Source organism: Trachypithecus francoisi, unplaced genomic scaffold, assembly GCF_009764315.1.
Source record: "Trachypithecus francoisi isolate TF-2019V2 unplaced genomic scaffold, Tfra_2.0 Lachesis_group5, whole genome shotgun sequence".
Lineage (NCBI taxonomy): Eukaryota > Metazoa > Chordata > Mammalia > Primates > Cercopithecidae > Trachypithecus > Trachypithecus francoisi.
The window spans coordinates 41379004-41399958 of NW_022681470.1; the positions used below are offsets into that span (position 1 = coordinate 41379004).

The 20955-nt window shown below is 40.4% G+C and overlaps 1 protein-coding gene and 1 long non-coding RNA gene across 2 annotated transcripts in view; one reads left to right on the forward strand and one right to left on the reverse strand.

The window, feature by feature from the left end:
- The window catches only part of CUNH1orf21 (chromosome unknown C1orf21 homolog), a 265567-nt gene that overhangs the window by 160852 nt on the left and 83760 nt on the right, over window positions 1–20955 (forward strand). The window lies entirely within an intron of this gene.
- On the reverse strand, window positions 199–18408 carry LOC117076223. Its single transcript, XR_004434277.1, has 3 exons — window positions 18224–18408; window positions 1288–1421; window positions 199–398 (listed from the first exon to the last, which is right to left on the reverse strand). It is a non-coding gene; the product is annotated as an uncharacterized LOC117076223 (long non-coding RNA).

Below are 20955 nucleotides of genomic sequence, written 5' to 3' on the forward strand. Positions count from 1 at the left end.
AAAAATGCAAAAAATTAGCCAGGCACAGTGGTGGGCACCTGTAGTCCCAGCTACTCAGGAGGCTGAGGCAGGAGAATGGCGTGAACCCAGGAGGCCGAGCTTGCAGTGAGCCGAGATTGCACCACTGCCCTCCAGCCTGAGCTACAGAGTGAGACTCCATCTCAAAAAAAAAAAAAAAAGATAGTGTTTATACATAGATGAGGTATTCGAAAATCTTTATGGAGCATACGCTGTGTGTGGAGCATGTGCCAGTAACAAGACAAGGATGATCGTCTTTGTGTCTCCGTGAGGATCCAGCAGACCTCTGGGGAGAAGAAGGAGAGTTCACTTCAATGAACCCAGAGCCTCTCACTCTCCTGCCTTTTTGGAGACTGCTTGCCTTCCATGGCCACATTATCCTAAGGGAGGAAAGAAAGAGTTAGCGTTCCATGGCCTTATCCAAAGCCTTCTTTGACTATGATTGGGAAAGAGTGCTTTGGGGGATGATACTGCTTAGTGCAAATAAAATGTCCTCTGGCTTGAACCTTAGAGAACCCTGAGCATGGCATCCACCTTGCTGTGGGAGCCAACACTTTAATTTCCTTTCCTTGGCTCACGCCTGTAATCCTGGCACTTTGGGATGCTGCAGAGGGAGGATCAGTTGAACCCAGGAATTCCAGCCTTGGCAATATAGCGAGACCCCTTCTTCACAAAAAGTTAAAAAATTAGCTGTGCTAGGTGCTAGTGTGTGCCTATGGTCCCACCTACTCTGAAGACTGAGGTGGGAGGTCACTTGAGCCCAGGAGGTCAAGGCTGCAGTGAGCCATGATCACCCAGCCTGGGCAACAGAGCAAGACTCAATCTCTTACAAGAAGAAGAAGAAAAAAATATTTCTCTGACTATCGTAGCCTGGGAAAGTAACAGTAATAATTAAATTATATTGTCATTTATTCGTCATGTACAAGTGAAAAATCAGCTAGTTAGCGTAATAACCATACAAGGCCTTCTGAGTTGTTTATTTTTGTCATGAAAGATCATTTAAAATCATCTACAACTATTTGTCTTGGTTTTTGGCCCTTGATATCTGGGAACTTCTTTCTAGAATTTCTCTGATGCATTGTGTCCACTGTATCTTTCTAAGCGGTAGGTTTATTTTTATAAAAATGTTATCACTTCTGGGAGTAGAAACAGATATATTTGATAATTTAGTAAGGCGTCGTCAAGAATAGTGTTTATTTTAAAAAATACTAAATGTACATTTGTCTTCATTATTGTGGAACTTGGGGTTGCTGGCGGTAGGAGACTTACGATGATTTCAGTTGCTTTTCTCTAGCAAAGAGTATTATTTTTGCTTCTCTCAAATATCACTGAGTTCCAGTCTTCTTTATAGCTTTTTATAAAAGATAAAATTTTTTTTCAGAACCATTTATTCTCACCAGGACCTAAATTCAAACAAAGACATAGTTGAGTTCATATTTGATTTGAGACTATAGTCATGTTTCATTTAAGTAGCTTTGGAAAATACAGACATTTGGTTACCGTTTGATCCCAGTTACTCACTCTAGTTTGTTATCAAACTTCTGGTTCAGCAACATTAAAGGGAATTAACACTTGAATTTACATCTGTTCTGATTTGAGGCTCATGGCTTGAGGTTCAAGGGCATGCCTCTTATTAAAATCATTTAATGTTCTATACATCTCTGAGAAAGTAATCAAAATCGGATGCTTACTCTCACTCCTAGACTCAACTTCAGTGGTTATTTCTTTTATAAAATTATTTGCTTGATGGGAATTTTAAATGAAAGGCAGTGGTTTAGAGGTTGAGGCAGGGTGGCTCAGAGTCTCTTACTGTGTCATGAATCACTTGAACCCTACCACACACCTTTTCCTGTGCATTACTGATGATGCCTGGTGTGGACCCCAAAGAACTTTTGAGGCCGGGCGCGGTGGCTCAAGCCTGTAATCCCAGCACTTTGGGAGGCCGAGACGGGCAGATCACAAGGTCAGGAGATCGAGACCATCCTGCCTAACACGGTGAAACCCCGTCTCTACTAAAAAATACAAAAAACTAGCCGGGCGTGGTGACGGGCGCCTGTAGTCCCAGCTACTTGGGAGGCTGAGGCAGGAAAATGGCATGAACCCAGGAGGCGGAGCTTGCAGGGAGCTGAGATCCGGCCACTGCACTCCAGCCCAGAGCAAGACTCCATCTCAAAAAAAAAAAGAACTTTTGAAATTAAAAAAAACACAGGTGAAAGCAATCGGGGGCCATTTTTCACCCATTTAGTTTAGCAAACATTTTTGAGTTTGATAATTTCTGATGCTCGTGAGGATTTGGGGAAACCAGAACACTTGCTGTGTTAGTGGCTCCTCGTTGGTAGGTAATTTATCAATATCTTTCAAAATGTTTAATGCATTTACCATTGATCTACATAGTCTACTGCTAGGACTTCACCATATGTGATGTATTAGTTACCTAGTACTACGTAACATGTTACCACAAAATTTAGCAGCTTAAAACCACAAATATGTATTATCTCGTACAGTTTCTGAGTTCAGGAATTGGGAGCACTTTAGCTGGGCATTTGTGGCTCAGCGTCCCTCATGAAATTGCTGCCAAACTGTGGGCAGCAGCTGCATTCATCTCAAAGCTCAGGTGGGGCTGGAGAATTCACTTCCCAAGCACACTCATGTTTGCTGTTGGGAGGCCTCAGTTCCTCACCACCTGGATCTTCCGTGGGTGACCTGAGTGTCTTTATGATGTACATGCTGGCTTCCTTCAAAGCATATGAACCAAGAGAGACAGAGGGAGCCGGCCAGAGAGCACCCAAGAGGGAAGCTGCAATCTTTTATAACCGAATCTTGGAAGTGGCCTACCATTATGTCTACTGTAGACTGCTGATCACATAGACCAACCCTAGTACAGGTACAGTGTGAAAAGAGATTGCACAAGGGTGTGAATCTTAGAGACTGGGGTCCCTGCAGGCCATACTGGAGTCTTCCCTACCCCATGGGGCTACTCTAAAAACACAAAAGCCCGAGCTGTATCAACAAGCTGAATGACCGTCTATGTGCTAAAGAATGATCCATCGTACTGTGGAATGTGTCACACCTGTTAAAAAGAATAAAAAATCTGTATATGCAGATATGAAAAGATCTTTAAGTTATACTTTTAAGTAAAGATTTATAATAGACAGTGCTATATAGCTTGATATATTTTAGATAAATTTAATATATATACATGTAATCTGGCGTAGCATATATATTTTTTTCTGGAGTGAAAAAGTGTTTTACATTTTCCCTCGCTTGCTTTCCATAGGGAGAAATTTTTAGAAATTTAGAATTGAGGCACCTAAGCCTGTACCGATGCTTGTGTTCCCTGCCTGTGTTCAGGGAACTATACAGATGTTTATTTTCCAAGTCTCAGGGCTGCTCGAGCCATAACTGCTCCTATGCTCGCCTCAGATCTTCACTTGAAGCTGGTTTTCCTGTTGTGCAGTGCACTAAGTGACACACAGAGGCTTTCTGCCTCAGTGTCTTCAGCCAACTGAGCAAGAATTCTTGTTGCAACAAGTTGTGCAAGTTCCAGGGTGCTTGGTCTGCCTGGAATCTCATGAATCATTAGATTTTTGTCTCACTTAGATTCCCTCCCAGCTTGCTATCCTGTCTAAAACGCCCTTTATTCCCAAACGGGCTCTTGAGGCACTGCTGGCCTGACTCTGCTTTCTTCTAGAAGCAACATGTTTCTTCCTAGCCCTAGGGTGAAATGCTTCAGTGGAAATTCTACTTCGATTATGAAGTTGCAAAGTCTGTCCTTTGGTCTGCCAACTTTTGCTTCTTACTATCTGTCAAATCCTCATTTATTCAGTAAGTATAAGTAAATCTGCTAGACACCTCCATCTTGCCCTAAGTCTGGTTATTTATTTCATTACAGCATATCCTTGGCTTTCTTCTTAATTAATTCACTTCATAAACATGCATTTAGCAGGCTGGGCACAGTGATTCACGCCTGTAATCCTAGCACTTTAAGAGGCCAAGGTGGGCGTATCACTTGAGGCCAGGAGTTCAAGACAAGCCTGGCCAGCATGGTGAAACCCTGTCTGTACTAAAAATATACAAATTAACTGGGCGTGGTGGTGCACACCTGTAGTCCCAGCTACTTGGGAGGCTGAGATGGGAGGATTGCTTGAACCCAGGAGGCAGAGGCTGCAGTGAGCCGAGATTGCGCTGCTGCACTCCAGCCTGGGTGAAAGAGCAAGACTCCATCTCAAAAACAACCAAAAAAATTCATTTAGCATCTATTCTGTGCCAGACATTGCATTAGGGACTGGGGATAATTGTGAGCAAAAGGCCATGGTTCCTGCCCTAATGGATCTTACCGTCTAATGGGAAACTCTGATACTACTCAATTACACATACACATCAATGACTACAGACCACAGACTCTGTTAAGTCTATGAATGAAAAGGCCAATTGCATATGTAAAGCAGGGAGATTTGTAGGGTCAATGATACGATATGCATGCCTTTGTGCACATTAGAAAAAGCCACCTGCTGTCAGAGGACAAAACAAAAGGCAACCCCCAGGTATATGAAAACTTCTAGGCACACAGTTTGGCAAGCCACTGGAGTCTTTTCTAGTTCATACAAAGGACTAGAAGAAGTGTCCAGTTGGACAAAGCCTCACACTAAGGTGCGTGGCTTGACCAGCAGGGCAGCCTCCCCATCCCCGTACTTGATTCTAAACCCCGTACTTGACTCTAAACTTGATTTACAGCACTGTCGGCCCAACCTAATGCACAGGACTTGGAAATCTGGCTGATCTGGAGGATCAGGGAAGGCCTGAGATGAAACCTGAAGAATGAACAGCAGTAACTAAAGGATGGGAGAAGGGTGGTGGGCAAGACCATCAAGAGCCTTTCAGGCAGAGAAAACTGCATGTTAAAAGTCACCAAAGTAGGAGAGAGCCTGGGACATTCCAGGAACTCAGTCTAGAGAAGGAGAATGAGGGCAAGAGTAGGTTTATACAAAGCCAGAGCAGCCAGAAGAGTCCAGACCATGCAGGGCAGGACCTCTGAGGACAAGTCAGTAGGGCTGGATTGAGCATGGTCTTGAATGCCAAGCTAGGGAATTTGAACTAGAGTATCATTCTTTTATTTATATCAGGGTCTGAATTATTTTGTTTCCTTTTTTGCATTTAAGTTTAATCATTCTTTGCTTACTTAAATTTGTGTTTATGATCCTACTTCCTTGCCATTTAAAGATACATCCAGACTTTTTTTTTTGGTCTCTTTGCAAAAATGGCATGCATGCTCAAGGCGAGTCTTTGGATTTACTGCTGGGAACGTGGTTTCTGAAAACCACAAGGAGGAAATCTAGGAAATCATGGGAAGCTCTGTTTCCTTCCCCACGAAGCAGTGTACACATGTGCACACACATGCACATAAACACAGGAATGTTCTCTCTCACATACAAAGTTGAGAGAATAAAGCCAAATGTGTTTTCTCTTTTATTTTGGCAGCATTTTAGATATTTAAATTTTTAGCTATCTTAAGTTAATCTAAAAAATTGAGTAGATGAAATGAGCATATCCCATCCTTTATAAGGAAAATAATCAAAATACTGGAGTATGCTCCTCTCTAGAAAGATGGTGTGGGGAATATCAGACAAGAATCTCAGTAACAGCTGTTTGACATTCGTAACAATCTGAAATGTTGACGCAGGGCATCAGAAATGTGCTGCTCCAAGGCAGACAAATTATACCATTGGAAATGGATACCTGCTGCGGCCACGGCGGCACTGTCTGCTGTCCCATCAGTACCCACTTAACCATCTCCTGCTCCTCCTGACCGTAGCAGAGGCTGCTGCAGACTAGCTGAGGCTTTTACTCTCTGCTGGGTCTCACAACCTGGTCTGTTTCCCAAAGACCTGATTATACCGTCTGGTACCTCAGGCTGTGTGATCTTAGAAAATGAGAATCAGGTGATACAAGATACTGGTTAGGCAGGTTAATGAAGGTACCTCTAGGAAATGTAGTAATCCATATCTCAAATCCCCAACACACACACACACACACACCACACACACACACACACACACACACACACACACACACACACACAGCATGGGCTGGTTAAATTGGCCCCATAAGAGGAAGTGAACCATCTGGCAGTGGTGCCTGACCCACCTCAGTGTTTTAGTGGGAACTTACATTTATTCATTCATTTTATACCCACTACAGACTCTTTAGAGAAGTCTACCTGGAATCTACACTAAGCACTTAGCCAGAATGGGCAGTTCTCAAGAGGTCTGTAGACAGAATTCAGGGAGTCTGTGAACTTCCATGAGAAGAAAAAAAAAAAAAAAAAAATACATCTTTATTTTCACTAACCTTTAACAGAAATTTTAGACTTTTGATTTGGACAGATTTGCAGGGTACTTTCCTTTGGAGAAGGAACTAAGGTATTCAGCAAATGACACCGTCATTATGAATGTAGGCAACAAGCCAGTAGTAATAGCAGTACCTGTGACTTTTCAACAATAAAAGTCACAGTTGTTTTCATACCACGTTAAAGTTGTTGAAATATTAATGCTCATGACTCCTTTAAAATTACCATAGTTATCAGACCCACTAGTATATCTTCTTATTTAATACATTAATAAAGAACATATATTACTCTATCACAATTTTTTTTCTTAAAAATATTTTGATTATTATTTCTTTATAATTTTTGGCCTTTCTAATGCTATGTATTTGTTTTAGGAATTTAAAAATGCTATTCTGAGAAGAGGTACATAGGTTTTACCAGACTGTCAGAGGAGTACATGGCACAAAAAGCTAAAGAACTCCTGGGGTGGTGGGCTCAAGTCCTACTCAGTCTCCTAGCCATGGAACTTTAGAACAGCAACATCTAAGACTCAGCTTTGTCATCTGCAAAATGGTTTAAGATGAGTGATGATTTTGGTGAAGTGGGTGAGAATCTCGGTCAAGGGACGACTTCTTCTCCCTCTGGTTACATTAAAAAGTGTGAAGCCTTCTTTAAAGCACTTTGCTTTTAAATTAATGAAGTAGAATCATTAAGAAATCACCTGAAATCTTCAAATCTGTCTATTTGCATTTGTCTTTTCAGTCAACAGTAGTGTTGTAAAATATACTAAATTTATATTTAAATATATGTATTAAATATATAAGGTAAAAACATTACATACACTAACATTTTTACCTTTTTAGTTGTTGCATTTTAAAATATTTTGTAGTCTCTAGTTTTCTGGTAAGGAGATAACATTATATTCCTTAGTCATACTTTTCCCTATGATATAACATCTTTGGAGTTTTTTTTTTTTCTTTTTGTTTGATTGTTTTTGTGGTGTGTAAGAATTCAGGAGACTGCCAACCAGGCAGTTCTGGAACATTCCTGGCAGATGTTTTATCTCTAGTCTATCACTTTTCCTTTTAATGAAAAATTCATCACTACAGTCCCAATATGAGGAATTTTCCTATTTATTTTTATGTATACAAATAGCATATAAAATACTAGATTTAGATAATGTATAAATGTTTTTATATTTCACTGGAAATATCCAATCATACACAGACTCTCTGGCATACGATGGTTTGATTTATGATTTTTCAACTTTACGATGGTGTGGAATCATTCTGTTTTTCACATTCAGCACAATATTCAATAAATTATCTGAGATATTCAGCACTTAATTTTAAAACAGGCTTTGTGTTACCTGATTTTGCCCAACTATAGGCTAATGTCAGTGTTCTCAACACATTTAAGGTAAGCTAGTTTAAGTCCTGATGTGACAAAATGTAGTAGTTAGTTGGGGTTGTAATAGATGTTTTTCCTTAAAGTCCCAATGGCTATTGAATCTTGTTTTGTAAAAACAAATCGTATAAGTGTTTAAGAATAAAAAAGATTTAATATCAGGGAACGCATATAGTGCTAGATGAGATTGTAAAGATTGTTATTGTATATTTTAAAAAAAACTTTTAGCAGGAAAGTAAATTAATTTGTTTTAATTTCATGCACTGCTCAGTTTCTTCACCCAATGCAAGAAAAAAAGAGGCAAATTATAATACTATTTAGAACACACTTGCTAAATTTCTCTTTGCTGCCTTCTTAATTTTATCTGGCAGGGCTGCAAGACAGGAGTTATAGCAGTAGACATGGCTGTCGTGAAGTGATTTCATCTCTTCAAGTTGTGGGGATTGTTTTGTTTTGTTTTGTTTGTTTTTTGAGGCAGGATCTCATTCTGTCACCCAGGCTGGAGTGCAGTGGTGCAATCATGGCTCGCTGCAGCCTTGACCTCCTGGGCTCAAGCGATCCTCCAACCTCAACCTCCCACGTAGCTGGGACTTCAGCTGCATGCCACCTAGCCTGGCTAACTTTTCCATATTTTTTGTGGAGATGGGGCTTCACCATGTTGCCCAGGCTGGTCTCAAACTTCTGGGCTCAAGTGATCCTTCAGCCTCAGCCTCCCAAAGTGCTGGGATTACAGGCATGAGTTGCTGCACCAGGCTGTCTTCTGGTTTTGTAAAGATGGATTTCCTGGACTTGATTAAGCCATAACTGGCTGTCTGGAGATTGAGATAGTTCAGTCAGTGACATGATGAAATAAAGAATTTTCTGATAACAAAATAGATTTAGAGAGGATAACTAGGAAACATTTTAAAAGAGCAGTGAAGAGAAACTTGCTATTTCAAATGTAAAATATATGATGAAGCTGAAAACAGTTTAGTGCCAGCATAGGAATCACATAGAACAGAATAAATAGCCTTGAAATGCACAGAAAGACAATATACAGACACATATGATCCCAGGAATACAGGAATCCCATGGGGAAGAGGTAGATTATTCAGCAAACTACACTAAAATAAACTTCAGACCCATTACTTAGAGAACTATGTGTGTATTTATTTAAATCGTGTTTTTAAAAAATCTAGGAGAAAAAAATGACTACATAACTAATAATGGGATGGGGAAGTATTTTTAAATATAAAAGCAATGGAAGAAACCACAAGGGAAAGAATTATTTGTCATGTTTTAGTGAAGATAAATTTGAGTGTGAGTAACAAAACCAACTCAGATTACCACAAGTAAATGCAGAGTTTGCTGTAAAGTGATCTTGGATTAACCTCAGGGCAGGGATGGTCATTGGGCTGGACCTTCTCAAGGCTGAGAGAGAGAAGCAAGGCTAGATTCTGGAAGGACCGGGATCTGGACACTGGATCTGAGGATCTTCCCTCACGGGGCTCATCATTAATGTAGTTTTGTTATATCACCTGCATCTGCATCTTTCTGGTCAGCTGCCCCTCCCTGTACCAATCTACCATGTTTGGCAGGAGGGTGGACCCATCACCTCCTCTAGGCAGAAATGAATTGGACAGAAAGGGGATTTTGGAGGTCCAGGGTGCGGTGGCTCATGCCTGTAATCCCAGCACTTATGCAGGCTGAGGTGGGAGCATCACTCGAGGTTAGGCGTTTGAGACCAGCCTGGACAATGTAGTAAGACGACATCTCTACAAAAAATAAAATTAGCCAGGTGTGGTGGCATGTGCCTGTAAAACTGGCTATGGTGACACCACTGTGATTGAGCCTGGGTGACAGAGAGAGACCCTGTCTCAAAAAAAAGAAAAAAGAAAAAAGGAACCTCGAGATGATAGAATTAAAGTTTTTTTTTTAAACAGAAAGAAAACGAGGGCTTTGGGCAGGCCATGTATGATTCATTTGTATACCCAAATTTGAAACTTTTTACATGAAATAGGACAGTAAGCATTTAAAAGATAAATACTGCCCAGGAATACGGTTATAATACTGTAATAACTGCAATAAACATTACAGGAAAAAATTAATACCTTTAACATAGAAAGTGTTTTTGTAAGACAAGAAGGATATACCTAACAATGCAGATTTTTGAATGGGCAAAGGATAGGAATAGCTAATTTGCAGAAAAAAGAAAATAGCCTGTATGGAAGGAAGGTAGAAGAATAACCTTATAGTATGTAGTTTAAAAGTGCAGATTTAAGAAAACAATCAGATAATTTTTTCCTAGGAAATTGGCAACTTTTTGTAAATTTTGTTGTGTGTTTTAAAAATCATACTGTCAATTCTGACAAATGTAGGAGTCAGGCACTCATATTCATATACTGCTGCTGAGAGTGTAAATAGGCGCAACTTTTCTGGATGAAGATATTGCAGGCCCAAAAGATGGTCATGTTCAAATTAATAATTATTTTTCTAGGAAGAAGGAAATCAAAGAGATGTACAAAGATGGTTACTACAGCTTTCTTCGTCATGATGAAAAAATGGGAATAACCAAATTTCCTAATATTACCCGGATGGTTAATTAATGGCTTATCCATATAATGAGATAGTATAAACCACCAAAAAAGCATTTGCTCAAAGAAATGTTTGATTACATAATTCCAATTTTGTAGATAAACAGCAGAGAGAGAGAAAAAACTGACATGGGAAACATTCCAAATTTTAATGGTACTCAATTGGTAGGATAACAGGCGATTTGTTTTCTACAGTGAAATATTGCTTTGGTTATAAGAAAAACAACAGCGACAACATATTTGGTATTTATACCAAGCAAAATATACATTTTTGTCATTTGACCTGGAGAAAGACATGTCTGCTCAAGAATAAAGTTATTTCCATGAATCCTGGCATATTGGTTAAGAAGGACTCAGAGAGTCCATCTAAAGCTCTTGGTCTACTCCTGGTGGTCATAATAGGTGCTCAATAAATGTCCATTGTGCATGTCTAAAGGGCCCTCAAGTCTAATGAGGATGGCTTTTCGATTCTTAATACAATCTGGGTACGACTTGTCACAGATATGAGGATGAGGGATGGTGTATTTTTTTTGATTTTAGAATAGGAAAAAATAAAATTTAGTTCTAACACTGTTTATTCATAAGTCTAAGGGGGAAAAAACTACTGCCATTTTTTTCTTGAGAATATCTGCTGGATTTCCATTAATAATCCTAGGCAAAGAGGTTATTTCATAGGTTGTTTTTAAATGATTTTTAAACTAATTTAGAATTCACATAAGTTTCATTCTATTTTTTTTTTAACCTACAGAAGTGAGTGCCTACTTACTGTTTTTCCTGGCTCTGTGCCATACATGCTGAATGGACTATCTTACCTTATCTTTACAATCTGGTGGTTAAGGTTCTTATTCCTGTTTTACGGAAATAAGCTTAGAAGTCAAGTTAATGAGTAATGGGTTGGCCCTTTGGGCACCGTTTGTTGGAATTCAGGTTTTCAGGCTCTTTCTGGGCTATAGACTTTATTCCAGGCTACCTTGTAGCAATCTGTGAGTCCAGCATCATGTTCTGCTGAGACCCAAAGATCCAGGAGCAGCTTAGAGCTGTAGCTAGATCACCAATGGACTCATCACAAAGCACAACTTGACTCTCAACCCTGGTACTAAATCCCTTTCCCCTCTGCCAGAAGATCTATCCCAATAGCAGGGTAGAAGAGAAAAGATCTTCCAGGACACCAGAGATGGCGTGCCTCACAGGAGGAGAGGAACAAGGTCATTGTTGTTATTCGTTCAGAAAGAAAAGATGGTAAAACTCGGTTACATCTTGCTCAACTGCTTTTCTCATCTTGAAAGAGAATTAACAGACACTAGGCTTAAGGGAATTAAGAATAAATCAAGACATGAACCATTCCAATGTAGCTACAGTTTCTGCATTAAGGGGTCCTTCTGACAATGCCACAATGGAGAATTATGACACAGAGCCAATTCAGTCATAAACCTTATTCCTCTACCTTCCTTTCTTGCTGGTAATTTTATGCAGCAGGTTGAGAAAGCTACTTTATTCTGAGACAGACTGTATACCAATAATTTTGATAACCTATAATGAGTTCTGTGATGTCTTTTTCTTCTTGTGTCTTTTCCTTCCTGCCTTGATACCAGTAATTTATAAGGGATCTATATAGTTTGAATGTATTTGAGTGACTTCAATAATACTTTAGTTCTACTTTTTGATATGACCCAAGGAAGCACCAGTAGGTCTCAGGCATTTCCCTGTGTTTTAGAAGGCTTAAGTCAGTGAGATGAAACCCAGTGTCAAGAATTTCAAAAAAAGTAAGGTATGGAGAAAGAAGGTAAAGAAACCATTGGGTGGTTTGGCTAGAGCATAGTAATTGATTGGATATTTTGGTTTTCAAAAATATGAATTACAGTAAAATTCTCATGTGTTATTTCAATTTTCAGTAGCAAATAAATGTTTGTATATCCAAACAATACAATTGATGTATTTTAGTGCATTTAAAAAAATAAGTGATGGTTTTAACCTCATCTCTTAACTGGCTTATAGTGCCTCATTCATTCATTCATTCAATGAATAAAACAAACATGAATTCAAGGAAATCTGTGTAACAAATGTTTATAAACTTTATGATCTGTCATTTGTTTTCTAATTTATAGAATAAAATCTAAGTAAATAAAAATGAGGGACAGTCTCTTAAAAATTCAGTATAACTTATTGGCATATGATAGGGTTCTTTTAATTTGATGGTTGGAAGATTCTTGAAAATAGAAGTAAAAATGTAGGCTTTCTATTGTTTACTCTATAGTTCAAAAGTGTGCACGCATGTGTGTAACAAGAATATACACATTTCTCTGATTCCAGAGACAGCCCTTTATCTGGCTGGCTAGAGTGGTCCCTGTCAGCCCCCAGTCTCTATTATTCTGTTGTAATTTCCTCTTCATACTTGTCACCAGCTGACTTGATATTAGGTATGTTTTTGCTCATTTCTCATTTCCCTTTGCCTTCACTGGAATGGCAGCTTTGTGAGGACGTAAGTTTTTTGCCATTTTTCCTGCTCAGCACCTAGAACGATGTCTGGCCTATAACTAGCCCTCATTTTCATTTATATGGAATGAATGAATAAACAAATCAGTTTTCTGCCTCTTATCAGCCGTTTGGAACCAGACATCTCCCCTCCATTTGAGGTCCCTAAGTTATTCCTGGGAAATCTCAGGGACTGGCATCTTCTGCCAGACCTCTGACACCCAAGAAACCATTGGTGGTAGGCAGAGGCCCCTGCGAGCTGCTGCCGGTGTCTGCACTGAGGCAGCCTCTCAGATCCTAAGCTAAGGGCACTGATGTATGTTCACAGCCAGATGCTGCTGATTCTGTCATGGAAGGATCTTCACCGAAGTCCACTCTTCTGTGAAACTGTGCTATGATGTGGGAATAGCACACACTCCACACACACCCTCACACACACACCCTCACACAGTCACATGCATGCACTAACACCTGTTACCTTCTTTACCCAGACTCTTGGGCCAGAGCAGCCTTGTGCCCCCAGTGTTTTTCTTTCGGTGAAACTCACTTTCTGGCTTTACTCTCAGGAGCGGGGCAAGGAGTTGGGGGAAGGAGGACTGGAGGTGGGAGGCTTAACTAAATCAGAAGTTCCATGTGAGGAAGGCTCCCCTCCAACATGGAGGCATTCTTCTGACTTAGCCAAACAAGCTTCTGGCAGGAAAAATAATTTCCCTGGCACAATGTGGTGCCTCATGCCAATTACCTCTGCGAGGATCAGCCCACTGGCCCTCCAGGCCATCTGGACACAAGGGACCCCTGAGGGGATCTCAGTGTAGCCACAGGCTAGGACTCCTGCTAGAGGGAGATAAAGCTTTACCACTTGCCTTCCTCTTTGTCCTGAACTGTACTCTAGAACGATCTGTAAGAAATGTCCTAATGGGTAATTGCTCTCTCTTCTCCCTCACCCCCTGACCCCAAACACACACACATACACTGAGAGGCATCCACAGTGGTCACCACAGTATGGATTCTCACAGGGTTTTATTTGGCTTCTTGGCCAAATAAGCTGATACAGGTACTTGTTGGATAACACTGTGGGGTGGATCAGTAGCAGGGGATGTGAGTCAGGCTCCCAGTTTTAGAAAAGGAACCTGCAGTTCCTGCTGGCATGCCCTCATACCAGGTATACTCTTTGCATATTATCAAAGCATATTCAAAAACCCATTCTTGCTTCCAGAGCAAAAAGAATCAGAGAGCCTCTGCTGGTGAAGGAAGTTCTGTTCCAGAAGGCTGGTGTCTGTCATGGACCCAGGCAGAGCAGAACAGGAGCCTCTGCCAGAGGCCAGGCCAAGCCAAAGAACGGGAATCAGAGGACAGTCCCCTGATTATTTAAACACAAAACAGGAAGGAAGGAACCCTCCACCGTCTTGGCCACCATTGTGACCACTGCCCATTATTTTTTCAGATTTGTGTGGTCAAATCATGATTTTAAATGGAAAATCTTAAAGCTACTGTGTTTTATTTGGGAATTGTTCCGCATGTTGAGGAAGAATGAAGGAAGGGAAACAGAATCAGACTTCTAAAGAGTGGAAAGGTCATATCTGTATCATATGACCAAGCCTAGGGAAAAACACATGAGCCACACTCACTTTTTGAAAATCTGATCCTTATTGTTAAGGATTATTTTAGAAAGGAAAAGATGAATGGAAGACTGTCTTGGCTTAGAAAACCCATTTCTATTTTTTGTCCAACTGAATCACTCTGATAAAAGCGGCCTGAGCATCACAAGACTTAACTAACCTTTATGTCATTTTCCCTCCCACTCTGTTCCCAAAATGGCTGGTATTTTTTTATATTCATTTTTATCTTGCTCCAAACAATATGTAGTTTCTCCTCATTGACAAACGTTTCATCAACTCATGAATTATTGCTGATTCTTTACATGCATGTGAGCTGCTCTCTGCTCCCACCTTTGCACTATCAGATGGAATTTTCCAAGTATATGTCTTAGCCTCCTGACTCTCTTGAACGTCAGTGTGGGGATCATGAACTGTGCCATTATTGTTCTTGTAGTGTTTAGTTAGCCTGAGAAGCTCAATTTATGTTTTTTTAAATTTCAATAGGTTTGGGGGGAACAGGTGGTGTTAACTTACATGGATAAGTTATTTAGTGGTGATTTCTGAGATTTTGGTGCACCCATCACCCAAGCAGTGTACACTGTACCCATTGTGTAGTCGTTTATCCCTCACCCCACTCCCACCCTTTCCTCCGAATCCCCCAAGTCCGTTGTATCATTCCCATGCCTTTGCCTCCTCATAGCTTAGCTCCCACTTGCGAGTGAGAACGTACAATGTTTAGTTTTCCATTCTTGAGTTACTTCACTTAGAATAATGGTCTCCAGTTCCATCCAGGTTTATGTGAATGCCATTATTTCATTCCTTTTTATGACTGAGTAGTATTCCATGGTATATACATACCACATTTTCTTTATCTACTTGTTGATTGATGGGCAGCTGGGCTGGTTCCATACTTTTGCAATTGCGAATTGTGTGAGAAGTTCAATTTAAAACCTCATCCCCTTTAAGTTTCAGTTTCCATTTAGGAAGTACTTAGATTGATTTTGGTGATCTTTGGTTATGTATTATTTTCAGTTATTTTGTTTTAACATAAAATACCACCACCAGCTGGTTGACCGTACTACCAGATAATGTAGCTAATGGAGTTCTTCATTCTAGATAAAAATCACTGTGATTTGGGCACAGCTCTGCAGATGTGAAGTGGGGAGTTCCTGTGGAACTTGACCGGCATATGCAGTTGTCCTTAACGGGTTTCATTACAATAAACCCCTGTCTTTTGTATGAATTCAGGAACATGTTTGTATGCAAAGTCTCATTTATATCCTGCTTTACCGTTTTGGTTTTCGACATGGTAAGGGTGGCTCTCTCTACAGGCTGAGTTTCTCCAGCAGATTTTCTGTCTCCTCTTACTCACCACTTCTTATTAATTCATTAGCAGCCAGTACAGTAGAAGGCACCTTAGCTTTCTGTTTCCCTTTCCCACAAGCAGCCTCTTCACATCTCCTTCAAAACTCACCAATAAACTTCTACCATGTATGTCACAGAATATAAAATCTTAATGTTCATCAGTAAATTATTCATGATTTCTATGGCCCTGATTTGTGTAATGACTGCTAATGCTTTCAGAACACTTGATCTTGACAAGGTGAAAAATCGTGCTTTTTTAAAAAAAAATTTCTAGAGTAGTTGCTAGGATTTTTTAAAGCACACCTATCTGATATGCCAGGAATTCCAAAGTCAAAATGTACGTAAAACATTAGGTTGTAGGCATCTAGGAATCTTTAGAAAGAAGTTTGGAGGTCAAATGCAGCCATCTACCCAATATAGACTCCCTTTTCCAGCATCCCAGACATAGAGTCCTTTGGCTGCAGATGGCCACTCCTGATGAGAGAGGGAACTCTCGGGTCACCAGGCTGCCCACCTTGGTTGTTGGCCATCTAGGATCCTTCGAGTAAACTTGGGCTAGCTTCTTAAGCTCTCTGTTTCTTTCTCTGAATAGTGATAATAATAGTAATAGTAGCAATAGCAATAATAGCACTAGTAATACTAAATAGTATTTACTCATAGAATTGTTGTAAGTGATAAATCAGTTGATACATGCAAAACCATTTGGTCAATGCCTGGCAAGAGCCACATACTCAGTCCCTGCTAGCTGGTAATACTGGCCCTGTAGGCAGAATTGTGGAGTAGAAGAAAGTGGATAGACCTGAGTCAGACTGACAAGAATTTGCCAATACCTAGTCCTGTGAACATGAAAATTAAGTTGCTTGATATTTTCTGAGCTTGAGTTTCCTTGACTGTAAAATGTGGATAGGGAGTCCATCCCTAGTATGTACTTGCTGTCATGATATAGTTTGGATATTTGTCCCCACCCAAATCTAATGTTGAATTGTAATCTCCAGTGCTGGAGGTCAGGCCTGGTAGGAGGTGTTTGGATCATGGGGGAGGATCCATCATGGCTTGGTGCTATCTTTGCGGTAGTGAGTTATTGCAATATCTGGTCACTTAAAATTGTGTGGCACCTCCTCCCACCCCTACTGTCTCTCCTGCTCCTGCTTTCACCATGTGAAATGCCTATTCCTGCCTCACCCTCTGCCATGAGTAAAAGCTCCCTGAGGCCTCCCCAGAAGCAGATGCAGCTGTGCTTCCTGTACAGCCTGAAGAACCATGAGCCTATTAAACCCCTTTTTTAATAAATTACCTAGTGGCAGGTCCTTTCTCTCTCTCTCTCTTTCTTTCTTTCTTTCTCTCTTTTTTTCTTTCTGTTTCTCTCTCTTTCTTTTCCTTCCTTCCTTCCTTCCTTCCTTCCTTCCTTTCTTCCTTCCTTCCTCCCTTCCTCCCTTCCTCCCTCCGTCCTCCCTCCCTCCTTCCCTCCCTCCTTCTCTTCCTCACTCCTTCCCTCCCTTCCTTTCTTTCTTTTCTTTCACATGTTCTGTCACCCAAACTAAAGTGCAGTGGCACAATCATGGTTCACTACAACCTAAGCTCAAGTGATTCTCCTGTCTCAGCCTCCTGAGTAGCTGGGACTATAGGCGCATGCCACCATGCCCAGCAAATTTTTGTAATTCTTATAAAGATGAGATTTCATCATGTTGCCCAGGCTGGTCTCTAACTCCTGAGCTCAAGTTATCCACCGCCTCAGCCTTCCAAAGTGCTAGGATTACAGGCGTGAGCCACCATTGCTGGCTAATTTTTGTATTTTTTTGTAGACACAGGGTCTCACTATGTTCCTCAGGCTGGTCTCAGACTCCTGAGCTCAAGCAGTCATCCCACCTTGACCTCCCAAAGTGCTGGGATTACAGGCGTGAGCCACCGTGCCCAGCCCTTGGGTTTCTCTATAGCAATGCAAGAATGGCCTGATACATGTAGCAAGTGATCAGTAACATGCCAGGTTATTTAAGGGGTTAGCAAGAATTCATATAACATTTGTGGTACAGAGTAGACGTGCATTAAACAATTATGATTAGTCACATGTTTAGTTGAGGAGATTAAAAAAAAGGTTATGTTTGCCCAAGACATAATAGCAGTGTGCCTGTCACATTAGTACATAATAGATATTAGATGACTTTGGAGAGTAATTCAGGTTTGGAACTTCTAGAAACCAAAGAAAAGGCCCCGTAAGATCTTTACAAATCTAGAGATTAAAAACCATTTACAGTAACTCACTAGAATGAATAAGATGATGTGTGTCAACTCCAAATTTCTAGTAATTTCAGTGACAGCAGAACTGCACTGGTTCATATGAGCCAGAAGAAAAGGCAAATTAGAATATTTTTAGGAAAATTCAAACTTTTCATTTCAAATATTACGATATCCTCCCCCTACCCCTTTGCTGTAAAACCTAATTAGCTAAAAGAATCATTGTTAGGTACCTTTTCTGCAGGTAAAGAAACACCTCTAGTGGAGTGTGGGGAGACGATCAGCTTCCTGCCAGCCATTGACCACAAACACTCCAGACCAGCAAGTCTGGAGGCCCCAAGAGCAGGCTCTCCAGAATCCTCCAGCGTGACAGGCATGATGCCCAGCTTACCACCTCTAAAAGGTGCCTGTCCCTGGCAGAGATGCCCCCATGAAATTAATTCTTCACTTTACCTTGAATGATTCTTTGATCATGGATTAATGAGATGGTGACTAATGGCAGCTCTGAAATTGCCTGTTTTAATGAATCAATAGGAATTATTTTTAATTAGTACACCAATTATCTATATGTAAATGATGCTCTCTGATGTACTTAAGGCCTCTTGAAAGATTTATTTTCTTAATTCTGTTAAGACTCTTGTTTACAATGCTGTTGTGTTCTCTATAAGAAATCCTTTGCTAAGTAAAGGTGTATTTCCAGCCTTTGTGGAATAATCCAGTTTTAGCAAGATCATCTTGACAAGGGCATTTACCATATTTAGAATAAATTGCAGGGCAGTAGGTTTGCCTAGCCCAGCCTAAGCCTGCCAGTGCCACAGCAAAAACGCATTTTAATGTGTTGCAGAGCTGGTTCTCTCACCCAACCCACTGCCCTCCTCAAAGACACTCTGATGTACAGCTCCCTCCTCCTCCTAATTTTAAGGCTTCAGGGTGGAGCGGGGGAAGGATACCTACTGAACTTTGCCAAACAACCTTGAGCAGGGCGATAGGCCCCTGGGCTGGTATAATCCAAGTAGACTTTATCTGGATGACAGGGTACTGTCAGTGGTGAGATGAAGCCAAAATCTGGCATTTTAGGATCAGTAGATTTGAATCAAAGGACATAATCAGATCATGTGCCTTAGCCCCAGTACCTCTCAAAGTGTTTTCTCTCCTAAATCTTTTAAAGTTGCTCCCTGAAAAGTAACTTTTGATTCCAAAAGTCTGACTTTGTCTGTTGAACAGATATGTTTCTAGGGTTGTTTGCTTGTTTGCTTTGAGTCAGAGTCTTGCTTTGTTGCCTAGGCTGGAGTGCGATGGCGTGATCTCAGTTTACCGCAAACTCTGCCTCCCGGGTTCAAGCAATTCTCCTGCCTCAGCTTCCCAAGTAGCTGGGATTACAAGCACCCACTACCACGCCTGGCTAATTTGTATTTTTCGTAGAGACGGGGTTTCACCTTGTTGGCCAGGCTGGTCTTTTAGCCAGTCTGGTCTCGAACTCCTGACCTCGTGATCCGCTCGCCTTGGCCTCCCAAAGTGGGGTTTTTTAAAACGTGTTCCTTTGGGCCCTTCCCCCCACCCCCAGTTTTCTTTCTTTCTTTTTAAAAATAATCTAAGATCATTTTTCACCCACCAAAAGGCCTTTTTTAGGTTTTCTTTTTTTAGCCCATGTACCAGAATAGTAGTTTCAATGTTGCCAACTGCAAAAGGACCTATGTGTTGTGGATGCTGCTGTAAGCTATTTTCAAGAACAAACTAAATGGTTTTGGAAAATAATACATGGAGTAACTCACATATTTTCATGGAAAGCAGGAAAACCCCTTTGCCCCAGGGTTCCAGCAGCTGTCAGATCTTCTAATCATAAGCAACAATTATCCTGGACCTGAGAATGCAAAGAAAAAAATTATATTTGACTTAGTAATTTTCAAAGAGTAATTATAACAAATGGTGTTAGGTTGTTCAGTCCACCTTTTAAACAGTAGTTACATAGCAGTAGCTCTCCCTGTACCACAGGAATGTTCCCATAAACTTGGATAAACTACATAGGAATAACTCACATTTTCATCTGCACAGTTTATCAGTCAACAAGTGTTCACTGAGTTCCTTTTGCCTAGCACAGCCCTAGCAGCTGCATAAAATATCTGGGCAGCATGTAAAGACATTGCCTCCTACTTCGAGTCATTCACCCCATATGGGAGAAGCGATGTAAGAAGCAGCGAGGGAATAATTAAGGCAACATAGTGATATCTTGGTAAGTTGTCATTTGTCTACACAGCGCCTTTCAGCACACACAAATGATTCTCCTTCATTTTCTTTTAAGAAGCAAGTATTAAAAGTGTTGCAAACTTGTAACTGCTGGACTTAATCATCTTTATTCATTCAAAAAATTTAAGCATTTACTACTAAAATTATTTTGTGTAGCTGTGGCACTGTTCAACAACAAATAATTTTGTAGACCACTAATGAAAGTTCAGAGAAGGATGTATATTTGTACATGTGCTTAATTCCTAATTATATAGACTTTGGGGTAGTTCTGCATATTGTATGACCTTTTATGTTTAACTACATCACATTTTCTATTTTTGACTGAGCCTACGTGATCAAAATTGTGTCAGTTCAGCATAAGCGGTACTCTGCTTTCTAACCTTCCTAGTCCTGTGTATTTTCTGCATCATGATTTATTAACAAGTACTTAGGTCATTTAGCTGAATTGTGGAGCAAGAGAGTTAGAGCTAAGATTCCCTGATTGCGAAGGTTTTGGTTCTCTGCTTCCTGTATATTAGAGATTCTGTTAACTACTATGAGACGCACATCTTACCATCATCGATAATGCTCTAGAGACACTGCCACTTTCTTTAGGTTTAACATCTACATTGTGTTATCTTTTAATCAAGTTCTTAAATGTGATGGGAGAAAAAACAATGGGTGATAAATGCTTCTGCATGAATAAAAATTAACTGCACATGTAATGAATACAACTTATTTT